This window comes from Saccopteryx leptura, chromosome 2 (genome assembly GCF_036850995.1).
Source record: "Saccopteryx leptura isolate mSacLep1 chromosome 2, mSacLep1_pri_phased_curated, whole genome shotgun sequence".
Taxonomy (NCBI): domain Eukaryota; kingdom Metazoa; phylum Chordata; class Mammalia; order Chiroptera; family Emballonuridae; genus Saccopteryx; species Saccopteryx leptura.
Window position 1 is genome coordinate 287,933,367 of NC_089504.1, and position 21,084 is coordinate 287,954,450.

The 21,084-nt window shown below is 43.8% G+C and overlaps 1 non-coding gene across 1 annotated transcript; it reads right to left on the bottom strand.

The window, feature by feature from the left end:
- Nucleotides 1-2,311: 2,311 nt before the first annotated feature.
- TRNAA-AGC (transfer RNA alanine (anticodon AGC)) lies at nucleotides 2,312-2,387 on the bottom strand. Its single transcript has one exon. It is a non-coding gene; the product is annotated as a tRNA-Ala (tRNA).
- Between the last annotated feature and the right edge of the window lie 18,697 nt (nucleotides 2,388-21,084).

Here is a 21,084-nt window from a genome sequence, read left to right on the forward strand (position 1 = left end):
AGAAGAAATAAAAGGCATCCAAATTGGAAAAGAAGAAATAAAACTATCATTTGCTGACGACATGATACTGTACCTAGAAACCCTAAAGTCGCAGTAAAAAAAAACTACTGGACCTGATAAATGAACTCAGCAAGGTGGCAGGATATAAAATTAATACTCAGAAATCAGAGGCATTTTTATACACCAACAATGATCTATCTGAAAGAGAAATTAAGAAAACAATCCCCTTCACTATTGCAACAAAAAAAAATAAAACACCTAGGAGTAAATTTAACCAAGGAGGTTAAAGACTTGTACTCAGAAAATTATAAAACATTGATAAAAGAAATCAAGGAAGATACAAATAAGTGGAAGCATATACTGTGTTCATGGCTAGGAAGAATAAACATCATTAAAATGTCCATATTACTCAAAGCAATTTATAAATTCAATGCAATTCCTATTAAAATACCAAGGACATACTTCAAAGATATAGAACAAATATTCCAAAAATTCATATGGGAAAAAAAAGAACACGAATAGTCTCAGCAATCTTGAAAAAGAAGAATAAAGTGGGTGGTATCACACTTCTGGACATCAAGTTATACTACAAGGCCATTGTACTCAAAACAGCTTGGTAATGGCATAAGAACAGGCATATAGATCAATGGAACAGACTAGAGAACCCAGAAATAAACCCGCACCTTTATGAACAATTGATATTTGACAAGGGTGGTGATAGCATACAATGGAGAAAAGACAGTCTCTTTAACAAATGGTGTTGGGAAAATTGGACAGCTACCTGCAAAAAAATAAAACTAGACCACCAACTCACACCATTCACAAAAATAAACTCAAAATGAATAAAAAACTTAAATATTAGTCATGAAACCATAAGCATCCTAGAGGAAAACATAGGCAATAAACTCTCCAACATCACTCCCAGCAATATATTTGCTGATTTATCTCCATGCGCAAGAGAAATAAAGAACAGGATAAACAAATGGGACTATATCAAACTAAAAAGCTTTTGCACAGTTAGAGACAATAGGAGGCCCTGGCCGGTTGGCTCAGTGGTAGAGTGTTGGCCTGGCGTGCGGAAGTCCCGGGTTTGATTCCCGGCCAGGGCACACAGGAGAGGCACCCATCTGCTTCTCCACCCCTCCCCCTCTCCTTCCTTTCTGTCTCTCTCTTCCCCTCCCGCAGCCGAGGCTTCATTGGAGCAAAAGATGGCCTGGGCACTGGGGATGGCTCCTTGGCCTCTGCCCCAGGCGCTAGAGTGGCTCTGGTCGCGACAGAGCGACGCCCCGGATGGGCAGAGCATCGCCCCTGGTGGGTGAGCTGGGTGGATCCCAGTCGGGCGCATGTGGGAGTCTGTCTAACTGCCTCCCCGTTTCCAGCTTCAGAAAAATACAAAAAAAAAAAAGACAATATGAACAAAATAAAAAGGCAAACCACACAATGGGAGAACATATTCAACAATACATCTGATAAGGGGATAATAACCAAAATTTATAAGAACTTGTAAAACTCAAGACCAGGAAGATAAACAGTTCAATCATTAAATGGGCAAAAGAAATGAATAGACACTTCTCCAAAGAGGACATGCAGATGGCAATAGGCATATGAAAAAATGCTCAACATCACCAATCATTAGAGAAATGCAAATTAAAACCACAGTGAGATATCACCTCACAGCTGTCAGAATGGCGCTCATCAACAAAACAGCAGAGAGTAAGTGCTGGCGAGGATGTGGAGAAAAGGGAACCCTCCTGCACTGCTGGTGGGAATGCAGACTGGTGCAGCCACTATGGAAAACAGTATAGAGATTCCTCAAAAAATTAAATATTGAACTGCCTTTTGACCCAGCCATCCCACTTTTAGGAATATATCCCAAGAACACCATATCACTGATTCAAAAGAAGAAATGCACCCCCATGTTTATGGCAGCATTGTTCACAATAGCAAAGATCTGGAAACAGCCCAAGTGTCTGTCAGTGGACTAGTGGATTTTTTTTTTTTTTTTCATTTTTCTGAAGCTGGAAACAGGGAGAGACAGTCAGACAGACTCCCGCATGCGCCCGACCGGGATCCACCCGGCACGCCCACCAGGGGCGGTGCTCTGCCCCCCAGGGGGCGATGCTCTGCCCATCCTGGGGGTCGCCATATTGCGACCAGAGCCACTCTAGCGCCTGAGGCAGAGGCCACAGAGCCATGCCCAGCGCCCAGGCCATCTTTGCTCCAATGGAGCCTTGGCTGTGGGAGGGGAAGAGAGAGACAGAGAGGAAAGCGCGGCGGAGGGGTGGAGAAGCAAATGGGCGCTTCTCCTATGTGCCCTGGCCGGGAATCGAACCCGGGTCCTCCGCACGCTAGGCCGACGCTCTACCACTGAGCCAACCAGCCAGGGCCAGGACTAGTGGATTAAAAAGCAGTGGTACAAAAAAAAAAAAAAGCAGTGGTACATATACACAATGGAATACTATGGGGCCATGAAAAAGAAGGAAATATTATTATTTGCGACAACATGGATGGAACTAGAAACTATTATGTTAAGTGAAATAAGCCAGGCAGAGAAAGAAAAATATCATATGACCTCACTCATCTGAGAAATCTGACGAATAATATGAACTGAGGAGCAGAATAGAGACAAAGGTGGAATCAAAAAATCCAGAAGGAAAGCGGACAGAGGGAAAGGGGATGATAGGGTGATAGGATGGGATGAGAGCAGAAAAGCAAATCTTGGAGGGAAGGGGGGAGGGCGTTACGGGGAGGGGGACAGAGGGGGATGTACTGGGGAACATGCGGGACATTAGAATCTATGTAAACACAATAAATTAATTAAAAAAAGACAGACATGTAAAAAAAATCTGCAAGATAATGTAATTCAGGCAGCAACAGAAATGTATGCAAGGCATGCATTCTAGAAGAGGTTAGGAGGAACAATGGAGGGCTTGGCCATGCAAAAGCCCAGTGTCTCTGCAGATGGGCTTGGGTGCAGAGAAGTGTCAGCTTAGACACTGCCAATGAAAAAACAAACAAACCAAAAAAACAAAAAATAAAAGAATGAAAGAACTTTAGATTTATTGAATAATTTGAAAGATGAGTACAGTCATGCACTACTTCCATCTGAAATGTAGAAAAGAGAGACTCTTAGCATAAATAACTTTACCCAAAATTCACTTTTTCTAAAAAGACTCCCTACCCCTGACCTTAGGCAAGTTTTGCAAGGTGGTGGCCTTGGGCTGGTTTTGCAGGGTTGCAGATATGCCCTGAACGTTTCTCCCTGAACTAATCCTATAGATAAACATTGTAAATAAGTTTGTTTCTCTGCTTTGTTTAACTGCTAGGCTCCCCCTTCTCCCCATTCCCTGGCCAGAATGTAATTTTGCCTTGAAAAGCTAGCTCCTGAATGTGTTTGGGGTCACGAGTTTTTGGAATGCTAGATCCCTCATTGGTCGCCAGCTTTTTGAAATAAAGACTCCTTAATTTGACTACTTAATTATGTGGCAAACATCTGTTTCTCACTGTTCCAATATAACACATCATATACAACATATAATCATAAGATTATAAGCAAAAAGTTTGTTTGCAATGTTAAGAGAAAAGGCTGGACCCAACTAGCTGTTGACGTTACTAGCATAGCGTGGCTTAAATGATGATGCCACGCTGAACAAATAGCTTGGTTGGTTAGAGCATTGTCCCGAAGCACAGAGGTTGCTTGTTCAATCCCCGGTCAGGGCACATACAGGAACAGCTTAAAGTTCCTGTCTTGATGTAGAAATGTTTGCCCAAAATCTATGTACTCTTGTTGACAGATCATCCTGTTAAATTTAATTTTCTAAATAAATAAAAAGTAGTTCCTGTCTCTCTTTCTCTCTCTCTCCCTTCCTCTCACTCTAAAATGAATATATAAAAAATAAATAAATAAATAAATAAATAGCCTGACTAGGCTGTGACACAGTGGATAGAGCATCAGACTGGGACACAAAGGACCTAGGTTCAAAACCTCAAGGTTGCTGGTTTGAGCATGGGCTCACCAGCTTGACTATGGGGTCAGTGGCTTGAGTATGGGATCATAGGCATAACCCTATGGTCACTGGCTTAAGCCCAAAGATTACTGGCTTAAAGCTCAAGGTTGATGGCTTAAGCCCAACGTTGCTGGCTTGAACAAGGGGTCACTTGCTTCACTATAGCCCCCAGTCAAGGCCCATATGATAAAGCAATCAATGAACAACTAAGGTGCTGCAATAAAGAATTGATGCTTCTCATCTCTCTCTTTCCTGCCTGTCTGTCCCTATCTGTCTCTCTCTCTATGTCTGTCATAAACAAACAAACAAATAAATAAAATAGATGATGTCATGCCCCTTCCTGCGGCTGGGGCCCAAAGTTATGGAGGGAGCTAGATGAGTGGGCTGGGGAGGAGGAGCCTGAGAGTGCCCTACCTGCTTCCCCCCCCTGCACCCACAGGCACACATACTCCTGCCCAAGTCCCACTCCCCTTCCCTCCATTTCTCTTTCCATTTTCTTCCCAGTCCTCTTCCTTTCTCATCTCCAAGGTTCCTCCCTCCTCTCTCTATTTATTATTTCTCTTTTTAAGCTTTATGTCTCTGGTTTTCATTTTATCTCTGCTTCTCATCGCTACCTTCCCTCTCTCCCTTCCTTCCTCCTGATGCTGACTCTCCCTCTTGTGGAGCCTCCCTCCATAGCCTTCCCTCTGCCCTTCCTAAGGTGTACGTGCACACACACACACACACACACTTTATCTTTTACACCCTATTGACTGTTTAGATATGTTTAGATACCCAAATACTTACCATTGTGTTACAGTTGCCTACACTATTCAGTACAGTAGCATGCTGTACAGGCTTGTAGCCTATGAGCAATGCTAGACTACATAGGCTAGGTGCATAGTGAGCTATATACCATCTAGGTTTGTGTAAGTGTACTCTGTGATGCTCGAACAAGGAGGAAATCGCCTAAAGGTATATTTCTCAGAACGTCTCCCATTATTAAGCCACACATGGCTGTAAATGAGAAGTTGGCCCTTATTGTTGTCTTTGAGAAATAGGAAAGGGCAGTATGAGAAGGATCCAAAAAGCCATTGAATTGGGGTAGAGTGGGCTCTCCTCTACTCAGTACCACCCAAGGGCACTGCTTAATCCCAGGATAAGGCTGAAATGCTTGGCAGAGAAAAGGGCTCTCCAGTAATCACCCCGGCTTTTATCTCAGCCTCATCTCTGGCCACATTCTTCTTATTGTTTGGGCTTCAGCCACAATAAACAATGTTCTTGTTTCAAGAACATTGACTTCTCATGAGTGAGTATGTTGGGCTCTTGCCCTGGGCCCCACACTTAGAAAGCCCCATATTACACACACACACACACACACACACACACACACTTATTTAGTACATACAGGCTCCTCTGTCACTTGCAATCAAGTGCTTAATGTTGGTACAGATGACCCAGACCCCAAACTGCTACTTGCAGGAGTGTTGGTCACTATGGCTGCTTCTTGACACCTACTCACCCTCTCTGTATCAAAGCAGCCTCAGAAGTTAAAAGGATCAACCCCACCTCCAACCTTAAGGATAGCCACAGATTCATCTAAACCAGTCAAGGGACCTCTCAGAACACATGCACACATACACACACAGGGCAGAGCACTTCCCTGTCAAAGTGTTTGGTGAGGGAAGGGGCACGTGGGCCAGTACGAGGACAGACTCGATGGATGACACAGGAGACACTTCTCTCTTGCTCTGGACCATGCTGAGTAGGAGCTTGAGACCGGGAAATGATTTAGCCATTTTGCTGCTCTGGGAAGAGCCAGCCTTGGAACATTGCCCCCTGGCATCCCATCACCCTAAAAACAACCGGAGAAGTCTGAGTTAAAGTCCATTCACCACAGTTTGGACTGTCCTGATCCTCTAACTCTGGGTCAGCAAACCCTGGCCCGCATGCCACATCAGGCCCAGTGACTTTTTGTACAGCACATTATGGATGAATCTCATGAATATAAAAGAAGCTAGACACAGCATCATGCAGATTACATGATTCAATTTATATAAAGTACAAAAACTGGCAAAACGGATCTGTAGTATGGGGGTCAGGATAGAGGCTACCTTTAGGAATGTGGGGATAGTGCTGGGAGCAGGGCACCAAAGTGGTTATATGGATAGTTCATTTAATGGAATTATTACTAGATAGTTGTTTTTGCAGCTTGGTATAAATGTTATTTTTATTTTTAAATACTTTTAATTGAAATACATTATTTATAGCCATGAACTGTACTAACCTTAAGGGTATACTTCAATAATTTTTTTGCATAGATATGTTCATGAAAGTTCCACACAGATCAAGAGATAGAGTATTTTGCCCTGGCCGTGTAGCTCAGTTGGTTAGACCGTCATCCCAATATGCCAAGGCTGTAAGTCAATCTCCAAGGCACATACAATGAATGCATAAATAAGTGGAACAACAAATCAATGTCTTCCTCCTTAATTTCTCTCCAAAATAAATAATTAAAAAAGAGATATAGAATATTTCTAGCATCCCAGAAGGTTCTTCCCTATCCTAATCCCACAAAAGAATAACTGCTATTCAAAGAATAACTATTGTTGATTCTGCCTCTTCTTAATGTGGGCATAAATTCATACAGAATATTGTCTTTTGTGTCTGGCATATTTTGTTCAACATAAGTTCTTTGAGGTTAATCCATGTTATTGTGTTTATCTATAACTTATCTTTTCTATGTCCATGTAGTCTCTCATTGTAGGAATATATAATTTATTTTTCTATTCTGTTGAAAGACACTTAGATTGTTTTGACTTTTGGCTATTGTGAACAAAGTTGCTGTCAACATTTTTGTACATGTCTTTTGATGAACATATAACTTAATTTCTTTATTTATCTCACCTGGAAGTAAATTTTCTGATCATAGGGTAAGCATACATTCAACTTTGGTAGTTACCTAGTGGTCAATTCTGCCAGATTCCAAAGTACGTGAAACAATTTACAGTTCCACCAGCAAGATCATGAGAGTAACCGTTACTTCGCACCATTGCCAGCACGTGGTATTACCAATCTATTGAATATTTTATTTTAGCTTTTCTTGTAAGTATGAGTAGTATTGAGTTATAGGTGTTTTTTTTTGTTGTTGTTGTTTTTTTCATTTTTCTGAAGCTGGAAACAGGGAGAGACAGTCAGACAGACTCCCGCATGCGCCCGACCGGGATCAACCCGGCACGCCCACCAGGGGCGTCGCTCTGCCCACCAGGGGCCGATGCTCTGCCCATCCTGGGCGTCGCCATATTGCGACCAGAGCCACTCTAGCGCCTGAGGCAGAGGCCACAGAGCCATCCCCAGCGCCCGGGCCATCTTTGCTCCAATGGAGCCTTGGCTGCAGGAGGGGAAGAGAGAGACAGAGAGGAAAGCGCGGTGGAGGTGTGGAGAAGCAAATGGGCGCTTCTCCTGTGTGTCCTGGCCGGGAATCGAACCCGGGTCCTCCGCACGCTAGGCCGACGCTCTACCGCTGAGCCAACCGGCCAGGGCTTGAGTTATAGTTTTAATTAACATTTCTCTGTTGTTAAACATCTTTCATGTGTATATTGGTTCTTTTTGAAATGCTCACTCAAGTCTTGAGCTCATTTTTTAATTGAAATTTTTGTTTGTTTCCTTATTTACTTGTACTACTTTATGTATTCCAATATAAATTATTTGTTAGGTATGTATAATGCAAATTATTTGCCAGTCTGAAATTTTTACTCCCCTAGTGCTGTCTTTTGGTAATCAGGAGCTCTTTATTTTAATAAAGTATATAGTTTGTTAATATTTTAATTATATGGTTAATATCTTTTATGTCCTGTTTAAGAAATCTCTTTCCACCCAAGGTCATAAAAATAGTCTTCTTTGTTTTCTTTCTTTTTTTTTTTTTTTAGATTTTATTTATTGATTTTACAGAGAAAAGAGGGGGAGGAGAATGAGAAGTATCAACTCATAGTTGCTTTACTTAGTTGTTCATTGATTGCTTGTTGTATGTGCCTTGACCGGGTAAGCCCAGGGTTTTGAACCAGCGATCTTAACATTCCAGATTGATCCTCTATCCACTGCACCATCATAGGCCAGGCTTCTTTGTTTTCTTAGAGGAGCTTTATTTTCTTATTTTTTATATTTTGGCCTATGATTCATTTTGAATTAATATTTTGTATATGTTATAAGATAAGGCTTAACATTTTTCTCCATACGTATCTAATTGCTCCAGCACTATTTATCTAAAAGATCATCTTATTATTGATTGTATATAGAAATGCAATCTTTTTCTTATTTGACCTTGTAGTCATAATCTTACTACTTCATTTATTAATATTAATAGTTTATCTGTAGATTCTTTTTTTTAGAGAGAGAGACAGAGAGAGGGACAGATAGGGACAGACAGACAGGAAGGAAGAGAGATGAGAAGCATCAATTCTTTGTTTTGGCAACTTAGTTGATCATTCACTGCTTTCTCATATATGCCTTGACCAGGGGGCTACAGCAGAGCAAGTGACCCCTTACTCAAGCCAGTGACCCCTTACTCAAGCCAGTGACCCCTTGCTCAAGCCAATGACCTTGACCTTCAAGCCAACGATCTTTGGACTCAAGCCAATGACCATGGGGTTATGTCTATAATCCCACGCTCAAGCCAGCAACCCCGCTCTCAAGCTGGATGAGCTGCACTCAAGCTGGCAACCTCAACATTTCGAACCTGGGTCCTCTGCATCCCAGTCAGATGTTCTATCCACTGTGCCACTGCCTGGTTTTCTTTTTCTTTTTTTTTAGATTTTATTTATTGATTTTTAGAGAGAAAAGAGAGAGAGAGAAATTGGGGGTGGGGGGAACATCAACTAGTAATAGTTGCTTCTTGAATGAGCCTTGACTAGGCAAGCCTGGGGGTTGGAACCAGTGACCTAAGCATTCCAGGTCAATGTTTTATTCACTGTGCCACCACAGGCCAGGCTATCTGTAGATTCTTTTGAGTTTTCTATGTATACAATCATGTTGTCTGCAACACAGTTGCTTAATTTTTCTTTCTTTCCAATATTTGCAACTTCTAGTTCTTTTTCTTGCCTTTATTGTATTGTCTAGAGCAGGGGTCCCCAAACTTTTTACACAGGGGGTCAGTTCACTGTCCCTCAGACCGTTGGAGGGCCGGACCATAAAAAAAACTATGAACAAATCCCTATGCACACTGCACATATCTTATTTTAAAGTAAAAAAACAAAGCAGGAACAAATACAATATTTAAAATAAAGAACAAGTAAATTTAAATCAACAAACTGACCAGTATTTCAATGGGAACTATGCTCCTCTCACTGACCACCAATGAAAGAGGTGCCCCTTCCGGAAGTGCGGCAGGGGTCAGATAAATGGCCTCAGGGGGCCACATGCGGCCCGTAGTTTGAGAACCCCTGGTCTAGAGCCTCTAGAACAATAACATTGACTAGAAATTATGATAGTGGATAACCTTGTCTCGTTCTCAATCTCAGAAAGAAAGCTTTCAATATTTCCCTATTAAGTAATGATGTAAGATGTAGTTTTTTTAAATTATACTCTTTATCAGAGTAAGAAAGTTTCCTTCTATTCCTAGCTTTCTAAGAGATTTTACTATAAATGGTATAGAGTTTTATCAAACACTTTTCTGACCTGACCAGGTGATGGCAAAGTGAATAGAGTGTCAACCTGGAATGCTGAAGTTGCCAGTTCAAAACCCTGGGCTTGCCCAGTCAAGGCACATACAACAAGCAATCAATGAACAACTAAAGTGAAGCAACTATGAGTTGATACTTCTCATTCTCCCACCCTCTCGCCTCTCCTTGTAAAATCAATAAATAAAATCATTTAAAAATATATATTATGTTCCTGGTGCTAACTTTCTTCCCCCCTTTCTCTCTCCTCTTTCTAAAATCAATAAATAAAGTCTTTTCTAAAAATTTATCACACAAAACAATAAAACTAGGAGAAAAGAATGAGGAAAACTAGCACATGGTACTTAGAGCCCACACTCACACAACCAAAGAGTCAAGAGATGATGGATTCAGAATGAGTAATCAGCTGTGGCTGGCATGTGACCCCACTGGGACAAGGCAAGAAATGTCAGCAACCCCTTCATAGTACCTGGGTGTGTTACATTCTAAAGAGCCCATACCTCATTGTATGAATAAAACTAACAGTCAAGCTATGTGGTTATATATACATTTTCTTATCTATGAATATATATTCTGTCTTTTATTCTCTTGTCTATCCTTGGCCACTGGCCCAGTGGAGGCCTAGTGCCATGATATTGTATAAGCAACTTTGGACTTCTTGATAAATTATGCTAGCATTCCACACAATTCAAGGATCTATATCCCAAAAGCCTTCTGCCACTCTTAGACCCTTAGGCACAAAAGGTAACTGTTCAGCACCCTCACCACTACAATATGGGCCCTTCTCTGGCCTCCCGTCCCATAAATGATGTCTCAGAGGGGCCTAGGGACTTGCCTTCCTGGAGCCCACATTGACTCCTTCTAGACAGTACTATTCAGTGTAGTCCTCTAACTGCTACCAGTCAGCAAAATGCTTGTTGCTGCTGCACAATGCACAAAGTGTAAAAATTGAAAGCAAGCACTGAGAAACTTTTATCACAATTTGACTTTGCCACAACATTCAAGCTCCTGTAATGCTAGCATAATACATTGCATTGTTAGACTAATGCTACTAAAATACATTGTATTTTACAAAAGTATCAGTCCATTGCAGTTGGAAACTTAAAAATCTGGCCTTTCACCAGAAGCATTGTTTTAGACTCTGGCATTTTCTGCCCAGTCCCAAGGTCACTGCAGCCTCTGCCACAGGTGTCCTCGGGTGGACAGATCCTTCTGCAACTGCGCACACTTGGCTACATAGGTGCCCAGAAACTACTATTCACAGGGGTACAGATGGAGCTTGGACTTGTCAGCTGGGTGTCTACCTGTGTGCATGCCTGGCCCCTCAGTGTAGAATAGGAAGAAGAATGGAGCAGGCTGAGGATTGGGGAACTATGGGTGACAAGTTCTATATCCAAACTTGGCTTTCAAAGTTATAAAGATAAAAGTGTCAGGTAGGGGGACAGAACATACTTTCACAGTCTGATAACCTGATCTAAAATGCCTCAGTACTAGACAAGTGGTACTGGGTCTCTACTTTTTACTTGCCTTGGGCCCATCTTGAGGCAACCCTGAATGGATAGCTGAAGAGTCCTTTAAATTGCATGCACTCTGTCACTCACATGAACATTTCATTGCGTGGCTTTCAAGAGGACTCTGAGCCAATATGACTAAGAACCACTAGCAGAGATTTTGCAGAAAATCGGATGACAAGTTGGCGGGCTCCACCATGCTAGTTCCAAAGACAAGGTTCAAGAGCTGCCCTCTTGGTGTAGGGTTAGGCCTGGAGAAGGCTATCGTCAATGGCCAAGGTCTCCCATGTACTTCCCATATCCTTTTGTATCTCTACCCAACAAACTTCATGCGTTTCTAGGAGCCCGCTTTTCCCCCCCAGTAATGCCCCGCCCCCTCCACGCAGTTCTCAGGTTCTGCAGAAGCCCCTTCCCAGCTTGGGCAGCCACCAAGTGTCAGCAGCCCTCCCCGACAGCGCTCCAGCCGGCCTGGCCTGCAAATCCCCGGCAGTGGGCAGTGGGCAGTGAGCGGCGCGGAATCAGAGCCTTGAGAATCTCCCGGTGCGCGGTTGCCTGACCCGGAGCCCCTGGTTCGACAGCCTCGAGCCCAGGGGCTGCAGAAGTGCCACAAGTAAGGCAGTGTGAGATGGGGAGACAGGCGCCCCGGGGGCACCGCGGAGCTGCCAACCGGGAGGAAGAGAAGGGGTTAAAAAGGGAGTGAGGTAAGGTCCTTTTCCTTTCACATGTAATCAGTCAACCCTCTTCCAGGCTCTCAAGTAAACCTGATCGTCCTCTCTGCCTCCTGCCAGTATTCGGGACTATGCAAGTCCCTGCTGGGCCCTGGGAGACAGACAGCAGGTCCTTCCCAGGGTGGCTCAGGCCTCAGTTCTGCAGTTACCGCAAGGTGGAAGATTTCTGCAGACCCCAGGCTGTCCTAACCTAGGGGACTGCCCATGTTCCGTGTCCAGAAACACTCATATCTTAAAGAGAAACACCCCATCACTGGTTTTTTGTTTGTTTTCTGTCGGTTTTTGTTTGTTTTGTTTTTTTAGGCCCATGGAAATATTTTGAAAAGTCCTCCCTTTCTCACCCCAACAAGATCAGGGCCATCATATCCTCCCCAGCTCTCCACCAGCTGTTCTGCAAGGCAGCTCTCAGTGATACAGGGAGCATTGGAAATCTTTCCATGGATTGCTGGAAGAGTCAGAGAGGAGGTCAGTGTCTCCCACTGGGGTCAGGACAGTCCTTGAAAACAGGATGCTGAAACCTCAGAAAAGAATCTGCCTGAAGCCGAAAAGAGATGGCCTTTTCTTCCACTGGACATAGTCAGAGCCAGCCACCTCCCCCACCCCTGACCTTCGGATGTAGCTCTCCTAACCAAAACTCTCCCCCACACAATGGAGAAAACATGGGTGCTGCCTTCCCAACTTTGTTTTGAGAACAAAGATAAGAGAGCATTCAGCTCCTCCCTTCAGCTGTTCAGGGAAACTCTTAGTAGTTGGTCTATTCTAAGTGGAGACCACAGTCCATAATCCTAGGTCTTTATCAGTGACTGTCTCCCTTGTGTTCTAGCAGGTGACAACAGCATGAGGCTACAGTCCCCTGCCTGTCTGACCCATGCACCCTGATTTCTTCCCATTTTCTTCTACAAGACCAAGGAATGTGGTATTACCAAGCCTGTCTGGCAGAAGAATTTCATTGTGTCTTGTGTCCCAACCTAAATGGCTCCTCCTTGGGAGCAGAAATATGTCTGTCATGACACTGCCTAGATCAAAATCACTGGGAAATAGTGGTTCAGAGAATTGCCATTTTATTCATTTCCTGCTCAACATCAAGGAGGATGAAGTATATGATATGGAGCCTGGTGGCACCAAAGCAGTGTCTGGCTTTGGTGACTGGGAAGATAGTGTGATGCTCACTGAAATAGAGGATGCAGGAAGAAGAGCAGATGTTGGGGAAAATAATGTTCAATTCGGGGCCCATTGAATGTGAGGTGCTGGGAGGTAATCCAAGTGGAGAAGTCCAGAGGATAGTTGAATGCAGGGTCTAGAGCAGGCATCCCCAAACTACAGCCTGCGGGCCGCATGAGGCCCCCTGAGGCCATTTATCCAGCCCCCTGCCGCACTTCCGGAAGGGGCACCTCTTTCATTGGTGGTCAGTGAGAGGAGCACTGTATGTGGCGACCCTCCAATGGTCTGAGGGACAGTGAACTGGCCCTCTATGTAAAAAGTTTGGGGACCCCTGGTCCAGAGTGTGGGGGTCAGAGGGCAGTAGTCCAACCTCAGGATAACAGTGGTGACTCTCCCAAACCTCATCTAAACCTTGGGTTTGGATGGGGCCATTCAAGGACTTCACACAGACCAGAAGAGCCTGGCTGAGAGGAGCAGCCAGAGAGGCAGTGGTGACACCAAGAAAAAGATTTTTAAAAAGCCAGCAGAGGAGACTGTGGCCAAGATGGCACAGTAATAAGTGCAGTGCTTGCCTCCTCCCATGACCACATCAAAATTACAAGTAGAACCTCCTGAAGTCTAGCTGAACAGAAGTTTTATAACAAAGAATCAAGAAGAAGGCACATTGAGACTAGTAGGAGGGACGGAGATGTGAAAGAGGCTGGTCCCACACCCACATGTGGCAGTTAAAAATCAGGAGGGATATCTCAACTGTGCAGGTCCTGCCTGAGAAGCGAGGGGTTTCAGCCAGCCCCACGCCAGGCTCCCCAGCCCAAAGCACCAGTGCCAGGAAGAGTGGTCCCCACAACATCCTGCTGTGAAAATCAGCAGGAACTCAGTCTGGCTGAGACAGATGGTTGCTGTAGACCCAGGCATCCTCTTTGGGCCTGAGAACAGACTTACTCGCTCACAAACACTCACCTAAGCTCCAGCCGCTTAAAAAGTGCCAGGGACATATAGGAGAAACTGAATTGTCTGACTTCAAGACAAGAGCTAGAAGGACAGTTCTCTCTGGGACTAAAGTGCCAGCAGGTGCCACTGTCGCCTTGTTAACCTTCCTGCCCCCCCCCCCCACACACACACATACAAACGGCTAACAGGTGCAGGCCAGCACCAAATCTGAGTCTCTTCAACCTGGCTAAGAGGGCTCTTGTATCACCTTGGTGATTCTCTAAGACTCCTGCCCCACTCAATTCACAGAATCTCTTTCAGAGGCTAAGTGACACAAGTGTCTGGCCTTGGCCTGTGCTATGGACTTTCCTAATATCTCTCAAAGGTCCACAACCACCAAACAAGTAGTGGCTGGCTTTGGAGTGCCCTGTATCTCTTGCTAAGAGGCCCCAAACCCAGTGCTAGTGGCAGCCAGCCTTGGTTCACAACATAACCATTCCAAGGTGCCTCCAAACCCAGCACAGGCAGATCACTTTGTAGGTCATATAGGTGCCTCAAGGCTGAGCACAGGCCTGCATCAAAGTTCCTCCCAAGAGGACGCAGAACTAACACAGCCGGTGGCTGGTTTCAGACCACACCAGAGCACCACTCAATTAGTTCCAGAAATGACACACCAAAAGAGTGGACTAAGCAGGCACCAGAGCCCCACTAAAGCAAATCCCGTTCCAGGGGGTCAGCTCCCTCACTACAGCTCATTTGCTATAGTCATGGCCAGTCCTCATAACCAGTCAACCTGAGGGTGAATACCACCCACTAACATGCCAACAAAAATCAAGGCTCAACTATAACAAGACAGCATGCACAACCCACTAAATTATACCCCTGAAGCACCCAGCTCAGGTAAACAGGGAGACTGTACCATTGAGCCCCACAGGACACACCTATTATATAAGTCCATTCTTCCAAGACCAGAAAATGTAAGCAGATTTATCGAAAACATTGAAATAAACACAGGAAGGCATCCAATATGGGGAGACAATGAAACAGTTCTCAAATAAAAGAACAGGACAAAACTCCAGAAAAAGGACTAAACAAAATGGAAGTAAGCAATCTACCAGATGCAGAGTTCTAAATGACTAGTTATAAGAATGCTGAGTGAATTTAGGATGATCTCAATGAGAACTTCAGCAGAGATAACAAACATAAAAACTGAGATAGTGCCTGACCAGGTGGTGGCGCAGTGGACAGAGCATCGGACTGGGATGTGGAAGGACCCAGGTTCGAGACCTTGAGGTTGCCAGCTTGAGCGCGGGCTCATCTGGCTTGAGCAAAAAAAAGCTCACCAGCTTGGACCCAAGATCACTGGCTCGAGCAAGGGGTTACTTGGTCTACTGAAGGCCCGCAATCAAGGCATATATGAGAAAGCAATCAATGAACAACTAAGGCGCCGCAACAAAAAACTGATGATTGATGCTTCTCATCTCTCTCCGTTCCTGTCTGTCTGTCCTTATCTATCACTCTCTCTGACTCTCTCTTTGTTCCTGTAGTAAAAAACAAACAAACAACAAAAAAAACTGAGATAGTCCCTAACCTGTGGTGGCACAGTAGACAAAGCGTCGATCTGGAATGCTGAATGAAGTTGCTGGTTTGAGACCCCAGGCTTGCCCGGTCAAGGCACATACAAGCAGCAGCTACTATGAGTTGACATTTCTTGCTCCTCTCACCCCACCTTTCTCTCTGTCTCTCTCCTCTCTCTAAAATCAATAAATAAAACCTGACCTGTGGTGGCGCAGTGGATAAAGTGTTGACCTGGAACACTGAGATCACCAATTCAAAACCCTACACTTGCTTGCCTGGTCAAGGCACATATGGGAGTTGATGCTTCCTGCACTTCTCTCTCTCTCTCTCTCCCCTCTCTAAAATGAGTGAAGTTTTGCCTGACCAGGTGGTGGCGCAGTGAATGGAGCGTCAAACTGGGATGCGGAAGGACCCAGGATCGAGACCGCGAGGTCGCCAGCTTGAGCGCGGGCTCATCTGGCTTGAGCAAAGAGCTCACCAGCTTGGACCTAAGGTCGCTGGCTCCAGCAGGGGGTTACTCGGTCTGCTGAAGGCCCACGGTCAAGGCACATGTGAGAAAGCAATCAATGAACAACTAAGAACGCGCAACGAGAAACTGATGATTGATGCTTCTCATCTCTCTCCGTTCCTGTCTGTCCCTGTCTATCTCTGCCTCTGTAAAAAAAAAAAAAAAAATTAAAATGAGTAAAGTTTTAAAAATCTTTAAAAAAAAAGAAGAAAGAAAAAGCCTGACCAGGCGATAGTGCAGTAAATAGAGCGTCGGACTGGGATGCTGAGGACCCAGGTTCAAAACCCTTAGGTGGCTGGCTTGAACTCACACTCATCCAGTTTGAGTGCAGTGTCACCGGCTTGAGCGTGGGATCATAGACGTGACTGCATGGTCGCTGGCTTGAGTCCAAGGTCACTGGATTGAGCAAGGGGTCACTTGCTCTGCTGGAGCTCCCTCCCCCCCAGTCAAGACACATGTAAGAAAGCAATCAATGAACTAAGATGCTACCAACTAAGAACTGATGCTTCTCTTCTCTCTCCCTTTCAGCCTGTCTGTCCTTGTCTATCCCTCTCTCTCTCTGTCTCTCTAATAAATAAATAAATAAATAAATAAATAAATAAATAAATAAAATTTAATAGATAGAAACATAAAAAAGAACCAGTCAAAAATGAAGCATGCAGTCCTGACCTGTGGTGGCGCAGGGGATAAAGCGTCGACCTGGAATGCTGAGGTTGCTAGTTCGAAACCCTGGGCTTGCCTGGTAAAGCACATATGGGAGTTGATGCTTCCTGCTCCTCCCCCTGTTCTTGCTATCTCTTTCTCTCTCTCTCTCTCTCACTCCAATAAAAATGAATAAATAAAATCTAAAAAAAATGAAGCATACATCAACTGAAATGAAGAATACATTATGGAATCAACAGCAAATTAGATGAAGGAGAGGATTGAATCAGTGACTTGGGACAAGCTGGCAGAAAACACCCAATCAGAACAGCAAAAAGAATAAAATAAAATGAGGATAGTTTAAGGAAATTCTGGGACCTCAAATTTAACAACATTTTCCTTTTCTTTTTCTTTTCTTTTTTTAAAATTTATTGTTTTGTGACCTGACCTGTGGTGGTGCAGTGGATAAAGTGTTGACCTGGAAACATGAGGTTGCTGGTTCAAAACCCTGGGCTTGCCTGGTCAAGGCACATATGGGAGTTGATGCTTCCTGCTCCTTCCTCCACCCCCTCTCTCTATCTTTCTTTCTCTCTCCCTCCACCTCTCTAAAATGAATAAATTTTTTTAAAAACTTGCTGTGTTGATTTGGTTTCAAGTGTTCCACTCAATATATACCCTCTACACACCACACTACCCCATGCCCTCCGTGCCCCATGCAAAGTCTCATTTTATCCCTATTTCCTTGCTTTGCCCCCTCCCCCATCTCCACTCCCCCTTTTCTCTGGCTATTGTTACCCTGTTTTCTGTATATATGTGTTATGTATATATGACTTTGGCTAATCCCTTCACCTTCTTTGATCCTGTTTTCTCTTCCCTCTTCCCTTTCACAGCTGTCCATCTGTTCCCTGTGACCCTACCTCTGTTTCTAGTTTGTTCCTCAGTATATTGTGTTCATTAGATCTCACAAATAAGTAAGATCATACGGTATTTGTCTTTCTCTGCCTGGCTTATTTCACTTAGCATAATAATTTCCAGGTCTATCATGCCATCACAAAAGGTAAGATTTCCTTTTTTTTTCTTTTTTTTTTTTTAATAGCAGTGTAATTCCGTTGTGTAAATATACCACAGCTTTTTTATCCATTTATCCACTGATGGACACTTGGGCTGTTTCCAGATCTTGGCTATTGTAAACAATGCTGCAATGAACATGGGAGAGTGTATATCTTCTTTTGAATAGTGTTTTGGGATTCTTAGAATATATTTCCTAGCAGTGGGATGGCTGGATCATAAGGCAATTCCATTTTAATTTTTTGAGGACATGCCATACTGCTTTTCACAGTGGCTGCACAGGTCTGCATTCCCACCAGCAATGCATGGGGGTTCCCTTTTCTCTATACCCTCCCCCGCACTTGTTGTTTGTTGACTTGTTAATGAGCACCATTCTGACCCATAAGAGGTGGTATCTCATTGTGGTTTTAATATGCATTTCTCTAATGATTAGTGATGTTGAACATTTTTTCATATGCCTATTGGCCATCTGTATGTCCTCTTTGGAGAAGGGTCTATTTGGGTTTTTTGCCCATTTTTTTTATTTTGTTATGTTTTGTTTAGATTTTATTTATTCACTTTGAGAGAGAGAGAGAGAGAGAGAGAGAGAGGAAAGAGGTAGAGAGAACAGGGGAAGGAGCAGGAAACATCAACTCCCATATGTGCCTTGACCAGAAAAGCCTGGAGTTTTGAACCGGCAACCTCAGCATTCCAGGTTGACGCTTTATCCACTGCACCACCACAGGTCAGACCTTTGCCCATTTTTTAATTGGATTGTTTACCTTCTAGGTGTTGAGTTTTATAAGTTCTTTATAAATTTTGGTTATTAACCCCTTATTAGATGTATCAGTGAATATGTTCTCCCATAGAGTGGGTTGTCTTTTTATTTTGTTAATGATGTTTTTTGCTGTGCAAATGTTTTTAGTTTGATATAATCCCATTTGTTTATTTTGTCCTTTATCCTTGCCCATGGAGATATATCAGCAAAAATACTGCTTCAAAAGATAGCTGAGAGTCTACTGCCTATGTTTTCTTCTAGGATTTTTGTGGTTTCACAAGTTCCATTTAAGTCTTTTATCAATTTTGAGTTTTTGTGAATGATGTAGGTTGGTGGTCTAGTTTCATTTCTTTGTATATACCTGTCCAATTTTCCCAACACCATTATTTTTCACAGCATGTGCACGAAAGCGCAAAAGACAGGGACAGATAGACAGGAAGGGAGAGAGATGAGAAACATCAACTCATAGTTGTTCATTGATTGCTTTCTCTTTTGTGGTTTGACCAGGGCAGGGGGCGGGGGAGGACTCTAGCTAAGCCAGAGATTGATTGTTCAATCCAGCAATCTTGTGCTCAAACCAGCAACCATGGGGTCATGTCTATGATCCCACACTCAAGCCTGCGACCCCATGCTCAAACCAGATGACCCATGCTCAAACTGGCAACCTCGAGGTTTCAAAACTGGGTCCTCAGTGTCCCAGGTAAACATACTGTGTGTGCTACCACCTGGTTAAACCTAACTCCATTTATTAAAGAGACTCTCTTTACTCCATTGTATACTCTTGCCTCATTTATCAACTATTAATTGATCATAAAGGCATGGGCTTGTTTCCTGGTTCTCTGTCCTGTTCCATTGATCTGTATGCCTGTTCTTATGCTAGTGCCAGTCTGTGGTGATTACAATGGTCTTGTAGCCTGACTAGGCGGTGGCACATGGATAGAACATCAGAATGGGATGCGGAGGACCCAGGTTCGAGACCTCGAGGTAGCCAGCTTGAGTGCGGCCTCATGTGGTTTGAGCAAAGCTAACTAGCTTGGACCCAAGGTCGCTGGCTTGAGCAATGGGTTACTCGGTCTGTTGAAGGCCCATGGTCAAGGCACATATGAGAAAGCAATCAATGAACAACTAAGGTGTCGCAATGAAAAACTGATGATTGATGCTTCTCATCTCTCTCCCTTTCTGTCTGTCTATCCCTATCTATCCCTCTCTCTCTTTGTCTCTGTAAAAAAACAACAACAACAATGGTCTTGTAGTATAGCTTGATATCAGAAAGTGTAATACTCCCACATTGTACTTCATCTTCAAGATTGTTGAGGGTAGTCTGACCAGATCATGGCACAGTGGATGGAGCATCAACATGAGACACTGAGGACCCAGATTCAAAACCAAAGGTTGCTGGCTTGAGCCCAGGCACACCAGCTTGAGCACAGGGTTGCCGGCTTCAGTGTTGGATCATAGACATGACCCCAAGGTCACTGGCTTGAGCCCAAAGGTCGTTGGTTTGAGCCCAAGGTTGCTGGCTTGAGCAAGGGGTCACTTTGGCTGGAGCCCCCGGTCAAGGCACGTATGAGAAGCAATCAATGAACAACTAAAGTGCCACAACTATGAGTTGATGCTTCTCATCTCTCTTCCTTCCTGTCTCTATCTTTGTCTTTTCTAAAAAAAAAAAAAAAAAAAAAAAAAAAAAAAAAAAAAAAAAAAAAAAATTGCTGAGGCTATTAGGGTTCTTTTTTGGTTCCATATAAATTTTTGGAATATTTGTTCTAGATCTGTGAAGTATGCCATTGGTATCTTAATAGAAATTGCATTGAATCTATAGATTGCTTTGGGTAGTGTGGACATTTTAATAATGTTAATTCTGCTTATCCATGAACACAGTACTGTATATGCTTCCACTTGTTTCTGTCTTCCTAGATTTCTTTTTTCAATGTCTTACAATTTTTCAAGTACAAATCTTTTACCTCTTTAGTTAAATTTATTCTTAGGTACTCTAATTTTGTTACAATAGTAAATAGGGTTGTGTCCTTAATTTCTCTTTCTGATAGTTCATTTTTGGTGTATAAAAATGCCACTGAGGCCCTGGCCGGTTGGCTCAGTGGTAGAGCATCAGCCTGGCGTGCAGGAGTCCCGGGTTCAATTCCCGGCCAGGGCACACAGGAGAAGCACCCATCTGCTTCTCCACCCCTCCCCCTCTCCTTCCTCTCTGTCTCTCTCTTCCCCTCCCCCAGCCAAGGCTCCATTGGAGCAAAGTTGGCCCAGGTGCTGAGGATGGCTCCATGGCCTCTGCCTCAGGTGCTAGAATGGCCCTGGTTGCAACAGAGCAACACCCCAGATGGGCAGAGCATCGCCCCCTGGTGGGCATGCTGGGTGGATCCCGGTCAGGCGCATGCGGGAGTCTGTCTGACTGCCTCCCCGTTTCCAACTTCAGAAAAATACAAAAAAAAATGCCACTGATTTCTGAATATTAATTTTATATCCTGCTACCTTGCCAAATTTATCTATCGGGTCTAGTAGTTTTGTTTTTTTTCTCAGCCCTCCCA